This window comes from Anser cygnoides, chromosome 8 (genome assembly GCF_040182565.1).
Source record: "Anser cygnoides isolate HZ-2024a breed goose chromosome 8, Taihu_goose_T2T_genome, whole genome shotgun sequence".
NCBI classification, from domain to species: domain Eukaryota; kingdom Metazoa; phylum Chordata; class Aves; order Anseriformes; family Anatidae; genus Anser; species Anser cygnoides.
Genome location: NC_089880.1, coordinates 23,102,215 through 23,113,192, shown reverse-complemented (window position 1 = coordinate 23,113,192; position 10,978 = coordinate 23,102,215). Strand labels below are relative to the sequence as shown.

At 53.3% G+C, this 10,978-nt stretch overlaps 1 protein-coding gene across 3 annotated transcripts in view; it reads left to right on the top strand.

The window, feature by feature from the left end:
- The first annotated feature begins 3,278 nt into the window (after positions 1-3,278).
- The window catches only part of ERI3 (ERI1 exoribonuclease family member 3), a 118,616-nt gene continuing 110,916 nt past the window's right edge, over positions 3,279-10,978 (top strand). Inside the window, exon 1 of one of the 3 annotated variants that reach the window (XM_048058920.2) lies at positions 3,279-3,408. The gene's annotated coding sequence lies outside the window, so the exon portion shown is untranslated. Of the gene's footprint in view, positions 3,435-4,015; positions 7,543-10,978 lie in introns of those variants that run through there. The other 2 variants (XM_048058919.2, XM_013176386.3) reach the window with 2 other exon arrangements.

Sequence of the window (10,978 nt, the reverse complement as noted above, 5' to 3'; positions counted from 1 at the left end):
GGCATGATGCCAATCTTGGGCTAAGGTGTGCTCAGCCCTTCGTTAACACGAGGATTTCCCGGAGCTGCCATGTGCAGTCAGTGGGATTTATTTGTTTTCCTGCCTTGCCCTGCCCCACCAATTTGCTGCATCCTCTTAAAGCCCTGCCCATCCATCAGCCCCAAGGTGGATGCACATCTGTGCAGAGTGAAGCAATGCTGTGATAAGGAACTATCAGGTTTTTAAACCAAATTAACCTTATAGCTGTGGACCAGGCTGCTGCATCTGCTGGCGGCAGCACCAGAGATCCAGCTGTGAGAGGGGGGCACCGCTGGAAGCTTCAGGCTGACCTTTCCAGATGATGTTTGAAGATTTAATCAGGACAGCCCCTGACACTGCTCCGGTCTGGACACTCTTTCCTCTGCACAGCTTATAGCCATCCCCAAATCTCTAAAATAGGACAAGCAATTAAGACACCAGACCTGCTGCTGAAACACTCTTGCTTGCTCTTGGGCTGATAGAGGGCTTGTTATGTTGGTCCTGAGTCTGTGCGGCCATGGGATTGGCATGGTTATGCTACAAGGATTAAATAAGGTAATCCCGATCAGCAACTGTTAGCCCTGTTGCCCGCATTTCCCCATCTGCACATCCCAGTTTCTCTGTACCGCTGGCCCAGGGCCCCATGGCAGTTGTTCACCTCTGCATTTCGTAGCTCTGCCACAGATGGTGTCACTTGGGGAGGGGAGCAGTTCCCAGTAAACGTGCTGCAGAAGCCATGCATATCAGCTGGGAGGGCCGGCGATGGGCCAGCCACAGGATATCTATTGATCACCTTCTTTCATTCTCCAGAACCCTGGAGTGAGCTGGATTAATCTGAGGTGACATTTTCAGTGGCCCACAGCGTTCTTTTGAGGCATGTACACTCACATAAGACAGCCTTAGATATTAACACTGTAGAAACAGCGGTGATATTTATAAGATGTGGTTCTGTAGCTGGTTGAGGATCCTTCTCCAGCATCTGAGAGCTGTGTTACAAGAAAAGTATCTCTTTGGTAGTACAGTTGCTCACAGTAATTGCATTGCTGTCCCACAGCCTTTGGAGGAAAACTCATATAGACCTCATAGGGGACACTGAGGCTAGCATGGGCCAGGATATGGCCCTCCATTGTTGCATTATTGCAGATGCTCAGCTTGGGAAAGGAGTTCCTTGCCACAAAAAGGGTCAGGAGGAAATCTCCTGCTTGCTGCAGTGCCTACAAGCCTGGGAAACAGCACCAGGCTTGGCTGATGAAAAAGAGACATGCACGCATCTTGGAGCCATTGATTGTTTGTCTAGACGGAGAAAAAGATTATTTTTTACTGCTACATACAGAGGTCAGCAGTGAAAAGGCTTCCTCTCTCATCCTACTAGAAACACTCACAGGCAGGCTGCGAGTCCTAAATTTTAAGGTTTGGGGCTGCTGTGTCATTTCCAGCACGTCTCTGCTATTCCTGATGAGGAGAGGCTGGCAGAGGGCACTTACAGATTGCTCAAGGAACGCCACACCGGAAAAGCCCTATATTCACTCTCCCGTGCTCCTTGGCAAGCCATACATCAGTTACCAAAGGCTTGACAAATCACATCAGTACGGCTGAGCTTAGAAGTAAAACTTGCTTGTGTGGGTGGGAGGCTGAGAGATGCCAAATCTAAGAGGACTTAAAGGAACTCTTTCTATTATTAAATGGCTTGCTGTTGGTATATTACAGTTCTGACATGCTGCTTTCATGATTCAGGCCTCCAAAGTTCAAGGCTGCACACAAACAGAGCAAAAAGGATAAATTCAGCCTGAAGAGCCAGCAAGCTGATGTACGATGGGCAGCAGGCAGATATGGCCAGGCAGCCAGGACTGTGCTAGCAGACTGCACTTCACAGCGTGGCAGCCAGTGCTCTCTGCACCCTGGCGCTTACCTTTGTCAAATATTTTTAGGCACAGAGCCAGAGGAAGGCTTCAGGGATGATTTGAAAGGGGGCAGCAAGATGACAGAGAGGTAGGGCTGCTGCTGTCTGTGGACGGAGGATGGATGAGGTGACCTCTAAGATCCCTCGCAGTCCTATTTGCCACGAGTCAGTGACTCGGAGTTTACTCTTCACACGTGCGAGGAGCATCGGGGACAGTGCAGAGGAGCTGCTTGCTTGAAATGCCTTAGGTGCGGAGGTGTGAGTCAACGAGGGGGGCGAGGAAGGAGGCAAAATGCAGGCAATGGCACTCATGAGGTATGGTTGGCATAGCAGCTGTGTTGTTCAGGGGTTACAGACAGGCATCTCTGGAGGTAAGCTGCATGTACCCTAGCTGAGGGTGCCATCCACATGCACAGGGAGGAGATGCTAGCTTAGGGATGTCCAGCAAAGACAGGGCAAGGTCCACACACAGGTTTTAGGATCAGAGAGCTGCATGAATGCAGAGGAGCCTGGAAGCCAGTGACTGATGTGGTCATCTTTGTAGCATTTGGTATTTATTTTTTTTTTTACATGGGATAAACAAATTTGAATGTTGGAGCAAGTTTGTGTGGTTCTCTAAACGTTCAGCAAGACACCAGGCAGGTGCTGGCTTGGGGCAGGGATATGAGACAGCATGTGGTGAAGCCTCTTCAGCCGGAACAGTGTTTGAGTGGACGTGGTGTCCCCTGCCACAGTCAGCAGGATCTCCATGCGTATGGGATATTCAATTTAAAGCTGGCATTGCATTTGCTGACTGGGCCCTATATTTTAACTACACGTTTAAAGCCTGCCTATACTGACTGAGAGCATTTGTCTGCTCAGGAGTAACTCCGCTGCACCCAGCGTGGGCCAGGTCCCCGTGTCCTGAGGAGCCCCGTGCTGAGCCGCAGGGTCTGTGTGGCACCTGGAGGGCTGGGAGGTGGCACTGGGGGACGTGACGGTGTGGGCTGCGGGACAAAAGTGTGGGTTTTGGAGACAAGATGGGGAGATGTATGGGGAGAGGGAGGGGCGGTCCCTGTGGGGGACATGACTGAGTGGTGCTTGGGGACACCAGAGTGGTGCTTCGGGACACGAGAGTGTGGTGCTTGGGGATACGACGGGTGGCCCGTGAGGACATCAGTGGGGATGAGGAGGACACCTGGGGACACAAGCGGCCCGTGAGAACGACGGGGACAGATAACGACACGACACGGCCTCGCCCCCAGTGCTGCGAGGGCCTGCCCCGCGGGCCGCCAGGAGGCGGGCACAGCGGCGTCGAGGCGCGGCATCCCCACCCCCCCCCCCACAAAACTACAACCCCCAGCGTGCCCCGCGCCTCGCTTCCGGCCGGGCGCTTGCGCCGGGAGGCCAGCGGCGGCGAGGAAGCCCCGCCCCCGGCGGCGGCAGGCGGCGCTGCGGTTGGTCGGCGGCGCTGCCGCTCAGAGCGGGGTCGGAGGTCAGAGTGCGCGGAGGTGAGCGGCGGTGCTGGGGACTCGTGGTGCGGAGCGGCTGCGGCCCGGGGGGGCCCCGGGGAGCCGGGGGGGGTGGGGGGCGCGGCGCCGCCGGGCCTCGGGAGGCGGCGGCGGGGCCCGGCCGGGGAGGGCCCGGCGGAGGCGTGGGGCCGCCGTGGGCCGGGCCGGGGAAGGGGGAGGCCCGGCCGGGGAGGTTGGGGAGGGAGGGTGGGGGCTAGGCCCCGGTTCCCGGTGGGGCCCCCCCCGGGGGAGGGAGGCGGGGAGCGGGGGGAGGCCGCGGGGGGGGGGGGGGGCGTGGCGGGGCCTGGGCCGTTGGGAGCCGCTGGGGGCAGGGCCGCGGCTTGGGGCCGGCCGGGGCGCGGGGCCGCACGGGCCGCCGCGGTGCTGGGCCCATGGGGCGAGATGCTGGGGGCCGGGGGGGGGGGGGGGGGGGGGGGGGCTGAGGGAGGGGAGGAGGGCTGCCCCCCCGGCGGCGGGAGGGGAGGGAGGGGGGCGGCAGCGCCGGGGAGGGCCCCTGGGGGTGTTGGGGAGGAGGAGGTTGGGGTCCTTTCCCCCCCCCCCCTTTTTTTTTTTCTAACCCCCTCCTTTTGAGGTTTTTGGCCCCCTGCCTCAGATCCTAAGGCTCTGGAGGCAGTTTGAGGCCGAGGAGCACGGAGCTGCTGGCTCGTCTCCTCGCGGGCAGTGGGAATTTTGCCTCCCTCCCTCTCCTTGCTGCTGTGCTGTTGCGGGTGTTTCTTCTCGGCTGGGACGTGTGGGGAGGTGTTGGCGTTCGCCCCTCGTGCGCTGTCTCTCCCGAGTCTGTGCCTGGTGGATTTACGTGGTCGTTGCCGGTCTGTTTGCTCATAAGCCTAACACTTGATTTACCTTTTCTCTGCTTAATCCTTCTCCTTACTGAGCTCTGGGTTTCAGCAGTGGGTGGGTGGATAGCTGCCGCTTGCTCTGAGCTCTTGATGCCCGTTCAGTTGCAGCAGAAGGGACCGGGGAGTTTCCCGTTTGGTTAAAGCCTGCAGCACGCCTCGGGAAGGGTGAGGTCCGCGGGGCGCTGAGCAGGCGCAGCTCCGTGAGGCTCGTCCCATCAGGTGTTAGTGGAGAGTTGTTTGAGAGCTTTGTTTTTCTAAAGGTAGCTGGAATTGATTTTACCGTTCAGTTGTGCATCTCTTCGCTTTGCGTTAAAGTTGGTGTATGAGTTTTTTATTCCAAGAAAGAATTGTTCTTAAAATAAGTAACGTGTTAGAGGTCCGGTTGGTTACTCTTCAGTGTGTGGGCTTGGGAAGTTGGATTTCAGATATTTTTGTTCCCTTTCAAGTACTGAGTTCTGGTCTTTGCAGCTGAATTTTGATGTTATTTTATTGCACGGACTAAATACTTGTCTCATTTCAAAGAGTGGCCCTCTTACGGTTCTTGTTTCTGTCAAACTTTGGGTGGCTGTACGTGAATGGTGTAGTTTTGTTTCTCAAAAAAAAAAAAAAGTGTTAGAGCCAGACAGATTTGAGTGTTACCAAAACCCAGAAGAAGAAGAAACCCATTTAAAGCATTAAAAAGAAAACACGCTAATGTGCTTGATGCTAAATAAAGCTTTTGGATTGAGCGTACACTGCAATGGTTTGATGTGGCCTTAAGGTTCTGCTTTGCAGTTGAGAGATACTTAACTTCAATTTGATTTTTTATTTTTTTTACTATTATTATTCTTTTCCTCCTTTTAATTTTGGAAATAAAGCTCTGGAAGAGGCTTAAGTATGTGAAGTTTTTGCGCTTGACTCCGCTCCTGTACGGACCCAGTAGCCAGCTCCGGGTACAGGGCAGCGGGGCTGTAGGGCGCAGGGCCGGTGCTGTGCGGGCGTGGGGCTGGCTGTCGGCGCTGTCTCCGTAGGAGAACACGGGAGGCTGTGAAGGAGCTGTGCCTCTTCCGCGAGGGTGGATCTGAAGCGCGTGTTGCTGCTGGAAGCGGTCATCCTGGTGACTCCTGGTGTTTTACTCTGGCAGCGCTGAGCGGTACAGCAGCGTGGCGCAACAGCAAGCGGAGGAGTTGGGGGGAAGAGGCCGAGCTGGTGCTCACAGGGCATGCGCTGGAGCAGCGGTGGCAGCCGTCGCTGCTGGGGACCACCGGGCAACTTCTCTCCCTTGGGAGAGGTCGCCTCTGTTGGTCAGCTGCCAGCTGAGTGGTTGCGTTCTCTCCAGATACGTTGTACAGGTGATACCTCACTCCTAACCAACTTTTTTTTTTTTTTAATAACTTCAGTTGTACTCGTTGTAGTTTAGTTTTTCTCCTTAACTGGTTGGGTATTAGAGTTATCAACTTCTGTGCTGGTTTCCCAGGGTCGCTGAGCCCGGGTTATGTGGAGCTCGCACCCTGGTGTAGCTGCTGCCCGGCTTGTGGCGTGTATTTGCCTGTCCAACAGGACAGACCTTTGGCAGAGTACAGATTTATTTTTTTTTTAACGCTTCCAGATTTCATATGTGAAGATCAAACTTGAGGAGTATACTAAGATTCATTTGGCACTCTTAGGTGCTAACCTTCAAGTCCGTTTTTCAGGTAACGAAGGTGTGCAGCTGTGCGAGTGCTTTGAGCGACTGTGGCACTCGTGTAAGAAAACCAGGTGACTGCGTGCTAGATTCCGTTAAACAAGAGGCTGGCTGGCGTTTCGCCTTTCACAGAATTAGGCCAACGTGCAGCAGCAGCTTTCCCTGACTGGAAGCGTAGTGGCTACAAATCTCTTATTTCTGGCGCAGGGAGCTCTGCGGGTTGAGAGCATCGCAGTGCCGTAAATTTCAGAGCTCTTCCTGAAGCCCAGGGCTGGGAAGGTTTGAATGAAAACTAAGGTGTTGTTATTTTTTTGCCAGTGAAGTGCTTGGCCACTGGAAGGAGCGGGCTGCAGGTAGTTGGGAGCCCCCGTGTTTGGTGCCGCAGCTCAAGGCCGGGAACTTTTCTGAAAGATGTGCGAGCCTTTGGGCTCGATTCAGGAGTAATGAAGCGGAAACTTTACGGCCAGCGTTACGCGAGGTTCGGGCGGGATGGCCCGATGGGCTTGCTGACTCCAGGTTTTATGTGTTTATGCTGCTGGAGCCAGGACGTCTTCTCTGTTCTCTACAAAATGCCGCGCCACCCAGGGCGCAGGTGTCCTGGGCTGAGCACGCGGTGGGGTGAGGGGCCGAGCGAGCCAGCAGCTCCCCGGGCTCATCTCCCTCCTGCTTCTGCCAGCGTGGGCACAGCCCCTCGGCGGAGCTTTGGCGCTCGTCCAGCCCGTCCCTGAGCTGATTTGCCTCACGGAGCCAGCAGGAAACTATCTTGCTTTAACTGTGTTTTATTCTGGCCGCGTTAGCCCTGTTGTGGGTTCCTGTGGTTGAATCGGCTCACGGCGAGGCCTGACGAGCGCAGGACCGGGTGCGAGATAACCGACAGGAGAATAAGGCCGAGAGGGAAGGATGGGCCTGCCTGCTTCTGGCCCCCGAGGGCTCTTGGGGTGGTTAACCCCGTTCTGCGTAGCTTCACCCCAGGGCATTTCTTACGGCTCCCACGCAGAGGTGGGAGACTGGACCAGAGGGTTCTTGTCTGAACTCAGTAACTCTTTGCTGCAGTACTGAACCCGCTCTTCCCCTGCAGCTTTCCGACCTGTTGTATACATCTGCTCTTACTTCTTTAATTTTTGTCGTTTCCCTCCTCTGCATTTTCTCTACATGACCAATCCTTTACTTTGTGGAGCTTCTTCAAGCCTCAGCTTAGGTCCGTTTGCTGATCCACACTTACTGATGGAGGAGGTTTTAAAAATACCCAGCAAAACCTCTCTTAAGAGACCAGTCAAGGAGGTGACGAAAGTGGGTTGCCTAGCGGAGGTGGCCTAATAAAACGGGAGCGGAATTGCTCCGCGCATCTTCGGGAGCGCTCCTGGGTGGTCTGCGCGGAGCAGTCGGCGGGCGCGGGTGTCGCTGTGCTGCACGTGAACTGAGCTCTGTTTGTTTCCCAGCCTCGTAGGGAGTGGTAGCCCCAAACCGGCGCCTCCCGCCTCGCTCATTGTGATCTCACAAGCCATCGCGTCTGTGGTGTCACAATGGAAGAGATGCTGGTGCTCGGACAGAGCCTGTGCCTCTGACATAGCAGCCGAGGAACGCAGCGGGAAGAATGAGCTCGAGGAACGGGTGAGAACCGAACCCGGCAGCGCCCTCCGTCCTGTAGTCAGCCCTCCCCGCGTTCGCTCGTCTCGTCTGTAATGCCCCCGTGGTTGGTTTTTAATTGAACTGCCAAGACGTGCGTCCCTCTCAGACGAGCAGTCGCCACTTTGCCCCTGGAACCCCTTCTTCTCTGCTGTTACCCTCCCGTACTGCGCTGGGTCTGACTTCAGACTGTAAGTTCTTGAGAACAGGGGGCTCTTCGTCTGTAGTGGGGAGAAGCTGCGAGCGATTCTGGAGCGCTGTGAAAACCGAACGATTAAATCCAAGTTGTATCTGTGATGAGTAATGAGGGGACAACACGTAGGCATCCCATGGCAGCGCTCGGGGGAAGTGACGTTACAGATTTCCCAAAATACGGGCTTGGTTGTCTACCGGTGCCACAGGCAAACCCAGCCAGAAATGGAGTGCTGTCACGGAAGGGTTCTGGATTAACGCTCAAGGGGTGACGCTGTGAGGCTGCAAATTAAAGAAGCAAACTTACCTGTCTAAAATCATGTCACATCATTAAAACGGTTATAAAAGCTTTGTGTTCTGTTTGTTTTACTTTATGTATTTTTTTTTTTGCAAGTTTGGAGAGTGCCAGTGCGGATAAGCTGATTTTGTCCTTAAGTCTCTTGTTTCCCGTCTCCCAGGCTAGCCAGGTGCTGTCATCTCTTAGACTGTAGTCTCTCATGAAATATTTTGTTTTAGGTTAATGTTGATTTAAAAAAAACTAAGATCTCTCTATTGTTCTTCAGTTATATCTACACACAAGTGAAATATGGGCTCACATTTGACCTGCAAGCATGCATTTGAACAGTTCCCAAATTGGAAGTCCTGCCTTCTTTTTGCCATACTCTGTTCCAGGAGTTGCTAAGTGTATGCAATTTTATTCCACAAAATGCATCTTTATTGCCCTCTCTTTTTATCCTCTATATTTATGAATCTAATTCAATAAAATGAGACAAACCTGACTTACATTTTGGATTATGTTTGGTTGCTCTAGCCTCGAGTTTAGCTGTCTGCCAGAGACCAGGAGTTGTAGTTGCCTCTGCCCAGGCTTTGCACAGGGAATAAACTGAGCCATGCTACTCCCAAAGCTTGCTTGCTTTTATTTTTTTATTTCTTGCTTTTTTAAAATTTCAGTTTGCATTGTCATTTAGGCTATTTCTTTTTTTTTTTTATATAGATATGCTTTGTTAAGGCCACTTTACCATAACATGAAGTAATTTAGCATGTAAATGGAGGCTCTCATGAAATAAATCCTTCAAGGTTGGAGGGGCAACCCAAGAAACATTTGTCTTTTCCCCTCTCCTGCCCGAGCTTATCAAACTGAGTGGTGAAGGAATATTTTGGGGTTAAAAGCAAGCTGTTAAAGTTATGCCATCTTTTGCTGCAGGGTGACTTTAATTAGATGTGGTTGTAAAAAGTAAGCATTTATGTTAAGTGCAGAGGGCCCGCTGAGCTCAAGATCGTAGGCTGAGGAGTCTTGGCATTGACGGATTTGTGTCCTGGGCAACTTGCGAGCGCGCACCTCTGTACGTTTGTGTGGCTTTGGGGCTGGCCTGCAGGTTGAGCCCTTGCAGTGCCCTGCTTTGACGCAGCCGTTATCCTGTTCATCCCATGCAACTCGTTTCCTCTCCTCTTCCTTGCTGCTTGAGGTTCCTGCTGAGCATCCGCCCTGGTGCAAAGCCTGGGGCACGACAGCTGCTGGTGCAGGTTCTTCGCTCGACTCCTTACGCGCAGCTGATCAAACTCGTGCTTTGTCACCGCGTGCCTGGACCACGAGCAAGTGAGAATCGTGGTCAGCCTGAGCTCGTCCCGTTACCTGCAGCCGACGTCCAGATAAATATATTTATATCTTTAAATTTGAAGAGCCAGTTGCTGATGGTAGCTGGTGATGTCGCGTGTGGCACACTTACAGGGCACCTGATGCTGACTGTGTCTTCCAGCTGCAACCCGGCACACGTGGCTGTTTCCCTGTTACTGGGTGTTGCAGGTGTAAAGCGCTGTCACCTTTTCCTAGGTCTGCGTACAATCTGTCAAAATAATTCCTCCAGTCCAGCCTCTGTTCGTGGTCCCGTTACGTTTCTTACATATCTGTGTGAGGAGTTGGAGCTGTGTGGTATGAAATATTAACCTGGGAGGGTTGGAAGCCAGCTGTGACAGTTTGCGCTATCTGAGGTTATAATCTGACCCTGTGTGCATAGGCAATGTGTTTTTTCACTTAGGTGTGGAAATGGGCTCATGCAACATGTGGGTTTGTCAGGACAGAGCACCGTTTCTGATTTTTGAAGCCGTGCTGCTTGCATTGTTGTCCCTTTGGAAGAAAAATAGGGGATAATTACTAGTGCCTTGCATTGTCATAGCAGTTATAAGTGCTTTACATGACTTCTAATAAAGTGTGTTTGCTCACCAGCTATCTTGTGCTCTGAGGCACTCTGACCCTGCCAGAGAAGATGATGTAAGGTCTTCCCAGGGCACCTGGAGCAGTGGCTGGGTAAACACGCAGTTAAAACTTCATTTGGCTCGCAGTGCGGGGTTTGCAGGGGGGCTGCTCATATTTGTATGCAGCCCGCGACGGGGAATCAGCAGGAAATACCCCACTTGCACACCGTTGTTCAGGGCATAGCTCCCTCTGCTCCCCACGTTTTAAGACGAGGCGCCTGATGGCACTAGGTGCGGACCACGTTGGTAAGAGCAGGCGCTGGTGTTGGATGGTGTTTCGCTCTGTGGCTGTTCCACGGTGCCCGCGTGGCACGGACCTGCCTGGCTCTGAAGCAGTCCTGCTGGGATTACCGGGAGCATGTTTGATGCCCTGGCTGTGCCAGTTAAGATGCAACAGAGAAGTGCTGGTCCTGCTGTGTGTGGGTGCACGGTGTGCTATGGTTTACTGCCTGCGTTTGATATAGGGGTTGCAGCCTGCCTGCCTCCTCCAACCCAACTCTATATTTTACTTCATGCAGTAGGCTAAAGACCAGGTTTTAGCGCAACTAACTTATACGCTGCTTTATTCGGGGACGTTATATTTGCTGTGATGGACCTTCAGATTCATAGCCAAGTGCTTGAAGACTGAAAGCACGTACACCTCAAATCTCTCTTATTTGGGGCAGGTTAGAAGTGAATGTAACTTCTGTCTGGCACTAACGCGTCTGTTAATGACAGTGAAAGCTGTAGATGGAAAAGCAATAGGTAGAGCTGAGCCCCTCTAGGATAAATGCAGTGTTGGGCTTGCAGCGTAGCTCTTTGTTACGGTTTTGTAACTTGTGCTAGCAGTTTTCCAGGTACCTGCTGCCTGGCACGCTGCTTTAGTACAGCAAGTGGTCCCCTAGGACATGAGAGCCACAAGGTGCAGCCACGTTCGCACCGCGGGCAGCGGCTCCACCTGAACCCGCCCCGGCTCCTCTGCTTTCCAGCTGTGCAG